Source organism: Rutidosis leptorrhynchoides, chromosome 5 (assembly GCF_046630445.1).
Source record: "Rutidosis leptorrhynchoides isolate AG116_Rl617_1_P2 chromosome 5, CSIRO_AGI_Rlap_v1, whole genome shotgun sequence".
NCBI classification, from domain to species: Eukaryota; Viridiplantae; Streptophyta; class Magnoliopsida; order Asterales; family Asteraceae; genus Rutidosis; species Rutidosis leptorrhynchoides.
The window spans coordinates 188631548-188642640 of NC_092337.1; positions in this window are offsets into that span (position 1 = coordinate 188631548).

The window sequence follows — 11093 nt, forward strand, 5'->3', positions numbered from 1 at the left end:
AATTATTACATCAAAACTCCCTAACTCGACTGGTATTAAATCAATTTTAAATGTTTCATCCCCCAGTTTAATTTCTCTATCCCGACATATATTATCTGCTGAAATTAATTTACCATTTGCTAATTCGAGTAAAAATTTACTATCCAAAGGCGTCAATGGGCAACTTAACTTAGCACAAAAATATCTACTCATATAGCTTCTATCCGCACCCGAATCAAATAAAACATAAGCATATTTGTTATCAATAAGAAACGTACTCGTAACAAGCTTCGGGTCTTCCTGCGCTTCTGCCGTATTAATATTGAAAACTCTTCCGCGGCCTTGCCCATTAGTATTCCCCTGATTCGGGCAATTACTTCTAATGTGGCCCGGTTTTCCACATCCATAACAAACAAAGGTGGCATTACTTGTTTCGCCACTATTTGTTCCTTTCGTTCTATTAAACTTTGGTCCGTAGACCTCACACTTTTTCGTACCATGGCCAGTTCTTTTACACTTGGTGCAAAATGTCGTGCAGAACCCATTCTGGGGGTACTCTTCACACCTTTGGCATTTTTGGTTTTTGTTGCCGTTGTTGTTATTGAGGTTGTTGTTGAGATTGTTATTATTGTTGGAACGGTTGTTGTAGTTGTTGTTGTTGTTGGGATGTTTGTTGTAGTTATTGTTAGGATTGCGGTTATTGTTGCGATTTTTGTTGCGGTTGTGGTTGTAATTGTTGTTGTTGTTATATTGGTGACCCTTGTCACTGGTTTCTTCCCACTTTCTCTTGAGTTGTTTTGTGTTGGTTTCTTCGACCGCCTGCTCTTTAATTCTTCCCTCAATCTGATTAATGAGTTTATGAGCCATTCTACTTGCCTTTTGTATGGAAGCGGGCTCGTGTGAACTCACATCTTCTTGAATCCTTACTGTTAACCCTTTTACAAACGCGTCGATCTTCTCTTCTTCATCTTCGAACGCTCCCGGACACAATAGGCACAATTTTGTGAATCGTCGTTCATATGTGGTAATGTCAAACCCTTGTGTTCGTAACTCCCTAAGTTCTACCTTGAGTTTATTGACTTCGTTTCTAAGACGGTACTGCTCGTTCATCAATTTCTTGAATGCCGACCACGGTAGTGCGTAAGCAGCATTTTGTCCTACATATTCAAGATAGGTGTTCCACAATGTTAACGCAGTACCTGTGAAGGTATGCGTAGCGTACTTAACTTTGTGCTCTTCAGTACACTTACTTACGGAAAACACCGATTCGACTTTCTCGGTCCACCGTTTCAATCCAATTGGTCCCTCGGTTCCATCAAATTCCAAAGGTTTGCAGGCAGTGAATTCTTTGTAGGAGCATCCTACACGATTTCTTGCACCGTTAGCTGCATTGCTAGATTCAGAGTTATTGTTGGTATGTAGCGCAGCCTGTACTGCGGGTATGTTTGCATAAGAAAGGTACAAAATTCCTCTTTGCTCATATTCATGGTGTGTCGAGTAGTCGGTGCCATTTCCTTCAAAATAGCCAACTGTATCGAGTTAATCATACAGAATATTAAGAGTAGTCAATAGTATTTCGTAGCATAATATGAACTCATTTATAAAAGCTTTTTCTTCATATTAGCGTTTTATAAGTTTAAATTCGAGTACTACCTACCCGTTAAGTTCATACTTAGTAGCTAATATACAATTCAACTACTACAATTCCATATGAAAAACTGATTATAATAATATATCACATACAAATATTCTTCAAACTTACAACTTCGCTATATTACATATAACATGAAATATAGTACCCTTTGATACAGGACAGTTTTAAAGATAAACCTAGTTAATACGCAAGTTGTTCAGCAAAGGAAATAAAGACACGTAATTAATAAGTTCAGAAACAAGTCATGCATTCTGGTTTTACTAAGACGACTTCCCATCCTTGGTCTTATGGAAAATAACCATTATGACCATTGGCTAGGCAGCATGTTGTAATGTCGTCAAAAGGACGAGGGTTTCGTAATGTAGTGACCCGAACTTTTCCATGTTTATATATATTAATTGAGATTGATATTTACATGATTAAATGTTTCCAACATGTTAAGCAATCAAACTTGTTAAGACTTGATTAATTGAAATATGTTTCATATAGACAATTGACCACCCAAGTTGACCGGTGATTCACGAACGTTAAAACTTGTAAAAACTATATGATGACATATATATGGATATATATATAGTTAACATGATACTATGATAAGTAAACATATCATTAAGTATATTAACAATGAACTACATATGTAAAAACAAGACTACTAACTTAATGATTTTTAAACGAGACATATATGTAACGATTATCGTTGTAAAGACATTTAATGTATATATATATCATATTAAGAGATATTCATACATGATAATATCATGATAATATAATAATTTAAAATCTCATTTGATATTATAAACATTGGGTTAACAACATTTAACAAGATCGTTAACCTAAAGGTTTCAAAACAACACTTACATGTAACGACTAACGATGACTTAACGACTCAGTTAAAATGTATATACATGTAGTGTTTTAATATGTATTTATACACTTTTGAAAGACTTCAATACACTTATCAAAATACTTCTACTTAACAAAAATGCTTACAATTACATCCTCGTTCAGTTTCATCAACAATTCTACTCGTATGCACCCGTATTCGTACTCGTACAATACACAGCTTTTAGATGTATGTACTATTTGTATATACACTCCAATGATCAGCTCTTAGCAGCCCATGTGATTCACCTAACACATGTGGGAACCATCATTTGGCAACTAGCATGAAATATCTCATAAAATTACAAAAATATGAGTAATCATTCATGACTTATTTACATGAAAACAAAATTACATATCCTTTATATCTAATCCATACACCAACGACCAAAAACACCTACAAACACTTTCATTCTTCAATTTTCTTCATCTAATTGATCTCTCTCAAGTTCTATCTTCAAGTTCTAAGTGTTCTTCATATATTCTACAAGTTCTAGTTACATAAAATCAAGAATACTTTCAAGTTTGCTAGCTCATTTCCAATCTTGTAAGGTGATCATCCAACCTCAAGAAATCTTTGTTTCTTACAGTAGGTTATCATTCTAATACAAGGTAATAATCATATTCAAACTTTGGTTCAATTTCTATAACTATAACAATCTTATTTCAAGTGATGATCTTACTTGAACTTGTTTTCGTGTCATGATTCTGCTTCAAGAACTTCGAGCCATCCAAGGATCCGTTGAAGCTAGATCCATTTTTCTCTTTTCCAGTAGGTTTATCCAAGGAACTTAAGGTAGTAATGATGTTCATAACATCATTCGATTCATACATATAAAGCTATCTTATTCGAAGGTTTAAACTTGTAATCACTAGAACATAGTTTAGTTAATTCTAAACTTGTTCGCAAACAAAAGTTAATCCTTCTAACTTGACTTTTAAAATCAACTAAACACATGTTCTATATCTATATGATATGCTAACTTAATGATTTAAAACCTGAAAACACGAAAAACACCGTAAAACCGGATTTACGCCGTCGTAGTAACACCGCGGGCTGTTTTGGGTTAGTTAATTAAAAACTATGATAAACTTTGATTTAAAAGTTGTTATTTTGAGAAAATGATTTTTATTATGAACATGAAACTATATCCAAAAATTATGGTTAAACTCAAAGTGAAAGTATGTTTTCTAAAATGGTCATCTAGACGTCGTTCTTTCGACTGAAATGACTACCTTTACAAAAATGACTTGTAACTTATTTTTCCGACTATAAACCTATACTTTTTCTGTTTAGATTCATAAAATAGAGTTCAATATGAAACCATAGCAATTTGATTCACTCAAAACGGATTTAAAATGAAGAAGTTATGGGTAAAACAAGATTGGATAATTTTTCTCATTTTAGCTACGTGAAAATTGGTAACAAATCTATTTCAACCATAACTTAATCAACTTGTATTGTATATTATGTAATCTTGAGATACCATAGAAACGTATACAATGTTTCGACCTATCATGTCAACACATCTATATATATTTCGGAACAACCATAGACACTCTATATGTGAATGTTGGAGTTAGCTATACAGGGTTGAGGTTGATTCCAAAATATATATAGTTTGAGTTGTGATCAATACTGAGATACGTATACACGGGGTCATGGATTGATTCAAGAAAATATTTATCGATTTATTTCTGTACATCTAACTGTGGACAACTAGTTGTAGGTTACTAACGAGGACAGCTGACTTAATAAACTTAAAACATCAAAATATATTAAAAGTGTTGTAAATATATTTTGAACATACTTTGATATATATGTATATATTGTTATAGGTTCGTGAATCAACCAGTGGCCAAGTCTTACTTCCCGACAAAGTAAAAATCTGTGAAAGTGAGTTATAGTCCCACTTTTAAAATCTAATATTTTTGGGATGAGAATACATGCAGGTTTTATAAATGATTAACAAAATAGACACAAGTACGTGAAACTACATTCTATGGTTGAATTATCGAAATCGAATATGCCCCTTTTTATTAAGTCTGGTAATCTAAGAATTAGGGAACAGACACCCTAATTGACGCGAATCCTAAAGATAGATCTATTGGGCCTAACAAACCCCATCGAAAGTACCGGATGCTTTAGTACTTCGAAATTTATATCATATCCGAAGGGTGTCCCGGAATGATGGGGATATTCTTATATATGCATCTTGTTAATGTCGGTTACCAGGTGTTCACCATATGAATGATTTTTATCTCTATGTATGGGATGTGTATTGAAATATGAAATCTTGTGGTCTATTATTATGATTTGATATATATAGGTTAAACCTATAACTCACCAACATTTTTGTTGACGTTTTAAGCATGTTTATTCTCAGGTGATTATTAAGAGCTTCCGATGTTGCATACTTAAATAAGGACGAGATTTGGAGTCCATGCTTGTATGATATTGTGTAAAAACTGCATTCAAGAAACTTATTTTGTTGTAACATATTTGTATTGTAAACCATTATGTAATGGTCGTGTGTAAACAGGATATTTTAGATTATCATTATTTGATAATCTACGTAAAGATTTTTAAACCTTTATTGATGAAATAAAGGTTATGGTTTGTTTTAAAATGAATGCAGTCTTTGAAAAACATCTCATATAGAGGTCAAAACCTCGCAACGAAATCAATTAATATGGAACGTTTTTAATCAATAAGAACGGGACATTTCAGTTGGTATCCGAGCGTTGGTCTTAGAGAACCAGAATTTTGCATTAGTGTGTCTTATCAAGTTTGTTAGGATGCATTAGTGAGTCTGGACTTCGACCGTGTTTACTTGAAAAATGATTGCTTAACAAATGTTGTTGGAAACTATGTATTTTTAACATGTGAATATTATGTGATATATTAATCTCTTAACGCGTTTGATATTATGTGATAGATGTCTACCTCTAGAACAAGTCCCATTGACTCACCTAATAATAATGAAGAGTCAAATGTAAATTGGAATGATTCGTGGACTGATTCACAAGTTCCCGAAGAGGAACCGGAAGAAGAGTCGGAACCGGAAGAAGAATCGGAACCGGAAGAAGAATCGAAACATGATGAAGAAATAGAACCGGTGGGGGAAATAATAAAATGGTTAAGTAAAAGAAAATCCTCAACCAACCGACCAAGGTTAATTATGGTCAATGGTGTTTCCGCCAAGGAAGCAAAATATTGGGAGGATTACCAATTCTCCGATGAATCGGATTCCGACGAGAATTCCGATGATGTTATAGAAATTACCCCAACTGAATTTAAAAAGGCAAAAGAAAATAATAAGGGAAAGGGCATAAAAATAGAGAAATCTAATTCCAACCCCGATGAACTTTATATGTATCGTCAACCCTCGAAGTGTGATGACCCGGGAATTTCCGACTAAATTTAAACTTAATCTTTATATAATTTCGATACGATAAGCAAAGTCTATAATATTAAGTCTCAAAAAGTTTGAACTGTTTCATATATTCATTTGACCTTTGACTACTCCCGATGTTTCACGAACAAATAATTATATATATGTATATATATAAATATAAATATAAACTTATACATAATATTTTGAATTAATAATGTATACTTTAATCAATTAGAATTACAAATATATACAAAAAAATAAATAAATAAGTGACTATTAAAATGAAGATATATAAATAGATATATAATACTATTACAAATCTATAGATATATTTATGTATAAATAAAAGATCTCTATTAATAACTATTATATTGAAACATTTGTAAAATTTATAAATAACAAGTATTCAATATATATATATATATATACAAATATATAATCAAATAGATAAATACAGTATATATAATATACATATATTAATCTGTACGTATATAGATACTATATTATACATATATTTATAGATACTGTATTATACATATATATTTATAAATAAGAACGTATTCCATATTCCATCGTTTTCAATCTGTACGTGAATTGCTTTATGTCAATTAAACTGTACCAATTAGGAATCCTATCATTAGAACCCAACAAATTCTGTTATAGTCAAGTATATTTTTTTATTTATATAAGCTCTGACAGAATATTTATATGTCGAGTAAATCAAGCTAGGATACAAACGTTAATTGAATTAATCTAACTACAATCCTATCTGTTAAATTTATATAACACTATCCAAATGCAAACCAGCGAAATATACAGAATCATTAATTTTTTTTTTCTTCTCTCTTTCTTTCTCCTAATATCCATCGTGAACTCTATATATTTTTTTTGTTGTTGTTCTTCTTCGTGCACAAACCGACCCAGACAATCAACATCCATAATCACCATCATCATCTTTGTTGCTATAATCTTTTCGATTTCTGTTTCCATCTTTCGATCACTAAACCAAAAACCCTTTTAGTTTCTTGCTTCTTACTCGACTACAAACACCAAAACCTATAACCTTCTTGTTCGTTGTTGTCCTTGCTACTGCTGCAGTTCCTGTATTTGATCGATTAAATCCAAGCCACCACCTACATCATATAAATTCTTTTGGTTGTGGCCGACAATTGCAAAGGAATAAGAGCATATAATATTACACGATGTAATTAGAAGACCCTACCTACTTTTTGACGTCGACAAGCATCATGCAGCCTCACAGCCTGATTCATACTAATCCGCTGCAAAGAAACCTTTTATCCTTATTATTTTTTTTGTGGCCGACACTTTAATAACTTGGAGTTTATATATATACTTTCGGTACTTTATAGCACATGGTGGCCAACAAAAGGAGCAAATAAGGACGTTCCACTTTCCATTTACTATATTAACCGAACCCCACCTTCCCTATACCGAGCGATTTAATTTATTTATGTTTTTGGATTTTCGGTTGCAGCATGGACCGTTTGATTCTGTTTAATGGACGTTACTGTTGGGCCGAGGGATTCTTTTTGGGTTGGGCAATGTTTGATTTAATTGTTGGACCATGTTCCTTTTTTTTGTTTATCGGGCCATGGTATACGTTTCTGTGTTTATGATTGAGCCGAGAGTTGATTCAATGGTGATTAGGTGATGATTATGATGAAGAGATAGGTTTAGGAAAATGACGGGTTTAATGATGATGGTCTCCGTGATGAGTCACGATGTTGATTAAAGATGATGAGGAATCGGAATATAGAAAACGATAAGGATGATGATGATGTTACTATGACGTGCAAGATGATGATGCCGAGACATGATGATGATGCCGTGGTGTATGTGTTCATAATGATAATAGAACATGGAAATGATAATGATAATGGTATACCTTTTATCATTATTGTTATTATGATTATGATTATTATTTTTATTTTATCATAACTTTTATTAATTTTTTTTATTTTATGATTATGATTTGAGTATGATGATGACGATAATGAAGATCATGATGATCATGGACGATAGTGATGATGAATGATGATTATTGATCGATGACGTTTAGGAGGGTATAATTCTCATTATTAATTTTTTATTATTGTTTATTGTTATTATTATTATTCCTATTAATTTTATTATTGTTATTATTAAGATTATTATTAATTGTGTTATTATTGGTGTTATAAGTATTATTATTTAGTATTATTATTGTTAGTATTATGATAAGAGTTATTGTAAGGATTATAATTATTATATATACATATAAATTATGAATACAAATATGAAAATGAGTAAAACTATAATTATGTCATGATCCAAATTAGATATTATCACTATTATTATTATTATTAAAAGTATCATTTTTATCACTATTATTATTATTATTATTATTATTATTATTATTATTATTATTATTATTATTATTATTATTATTATTATTATTATTATTATTATTATTATTATTATTATTATTATTATTATTATTATTATTATTATTATTATTATTATTTATTATTATTATTATTATTATTATTATTATTATTATTATTATTATTATTATTATTATTATTATTATTATTATTATTATAGAATGAAACACCTTTTATCTACTATTATCAATATTATTTTATCGAATAACTATTAGTTATATAAAAACATATTTACTACATATAATGTAACTATATTAATACTTTTTACAATAAATATTAATAAATGTAACTAATTAGGTTATTAATGAAAAACAAAATTAAAGTAACAACTAATACACTTATAATACATAAATTGTTCGATTACCATTATATGTGTTAATATATATATATATATATATAAATGATATAGGTTCGTGAATCCGAGGCCAACCCTGCATTGTTCAATATAGTCATATGTATTTTTACTACAAAATACATTAGGTGAGTTTCATTTGCCCTTTTTACTCCTTACATTTTTGGGGCTGAGAATACATGCAAATGCTTTATTAACTGTTTTACAATATTTATATGCGTGAGTTTCATTATTCACTTTTTAAATATTTTTGCAATATATATTTTTTTGGGACTGAGAATACATGCGCTGCTTTTATAAATGCTTTACGAAATAGACACAAGTGATTGAAACTACATTCTATGGTTGGATTATCAAATCGAATATCACCCTAATTAGTTTGGTAATCTAAGAATTAGGGAACAGACACCCTAATTGACGGGAACTCTAAAGATAGATCTATCGGGCCCAACAAGCCCCATCCAAAGTACCGGATGCTTTAGTACTTCGAAATTTATATCATGTCCGAAGGAGGATCCCGGAATGATGGGGATATTCTTATATGCATATTGTGAATGCGGGTTACCAGGTGTTCAATCCATATGAATGATATTTTTGTCTCTATGCATGGGACGTATGTTTACGAGAAATGGAAATATGAAATCTTGTGGTCTATTAAAATTATGAAATGATTATTTATGTTAAACTAATGAACTCACCAACCTTTTGGTTGACACTTTAAAGCATGTTTATTCTCAGGTATGAAAGAAATCTTCCGATGTGCATTAGCTCATATTAGAGACATTACTTGGAGTCATTCATGACATATTTCAAAATACGTAGCATTCGAGTCGTTGAGTTCATCAAGATTATTATTAAGTCAATTATAGTTAGATGTATTATGAAATGGTATGCATGCCGTCAACTTTCGATGTAATGAAAGATTGTCTTTTCAAAAACGAATGCAATGTTTGTAAATGTATCATATAGAGGTCAAGTACCTCGCGATGTAATCAACTGTTGTGAATCATTTATAATCGAGATGGACTTCGTCCAGATGGATTAGGACGGGTCTTTACAGTTGGTATCAGAGCGGTGGTCTTAGCGAACCGGGTCTTGCATTTGTGTGTCTAACTGATAGTCGTTAGGATGCATTAGTGAGTCTGGACTTCGACCGTGTCTGCATGTCAAAAGTTTTGCTTATCATTTCGTGTCGAAAATTACCTGCTTATCATTCTTAGAGAATCACTTGCTTATCATCCTTAGTCTAGACACATCTTATTGTATTGATTGCAAGATTAGTGTATAGACAAAATTCATATCTTAGCACATCTACTAATTCATATCTTAGCGTATATGTTATTGTAAACTTTGCCTGACATTTTCTGTAGATTCCTCCGTAACTTATGGGATTTTAGTATTATATATGCATATGTAAATTATGTATTGCAGGGTACTAATCTACATCCTATAACCTATTTCTTATCGAAAATCCTTCATCTGCTCGTACGAGATGAATTCTTCAACCAGTTCGAGTCCCTCTGATTCCGATATGGATGTTCACTCTAGCTTCGAAGCAGCGTCACCAGAATGAATCAATCAATCAGCCATCCCTAATTCATCTGATGAGTTCGTAGTCGACTTAATCAATGGAGACGAGAAGAAGACGATCCCTGCCATCCACCACATTGCCCTCTTGGCAAAGAACCTGAAGCACTTACTAGCGAACCTATTAGAAACACCATTTTCACCAACATTTCCCGAATATCTCGCCATGATTATATACTATCTCAAATTCGAAACCCTATTCATCCGCTCATTTCAACCGAAAATCATCCTGGAGTAATATAAGAAGTCAACGAGCTTCACACCCGGGTTGTAGCCTTGAAAAATATGGTGCAAAATGTACCAGCTTCAGCAATATCACCGGCACCAACAGTACAATCAATAACAGCACCAGTACCATCAACAATCTATGCTTCAATATCATCATCTGTACTTTGAGTATGATCTTCGTTCTACGTATCGTTCTACCTCATTTATCTTCATTCGACATGGCGAATACGTAATCTCTAAAGTTTTAGAGATTATTTATTCTAGTTTCAACAGAAAAGCAAATGAGTTTAATATCATATTAACTCATTAAATTCATGATTACATCTGAAGAAAATATATATGTAAGTATATTTTTATAAAGATTGTAATTAAAATTCTTTGGTCAAACTAATAATGGTGAAAATATTTTAACGGGTAGGTAATACCCGAGGAATATTTAAATTTCACATTAATAAGTTACATTGTACGTTCTTCGAATCTGATTCAACAGTCATTTACTATCATACTTACATCTACAGATATACGTATCCGTTCACCGTAGAATAACCATTTTCATTCAATTTCATACT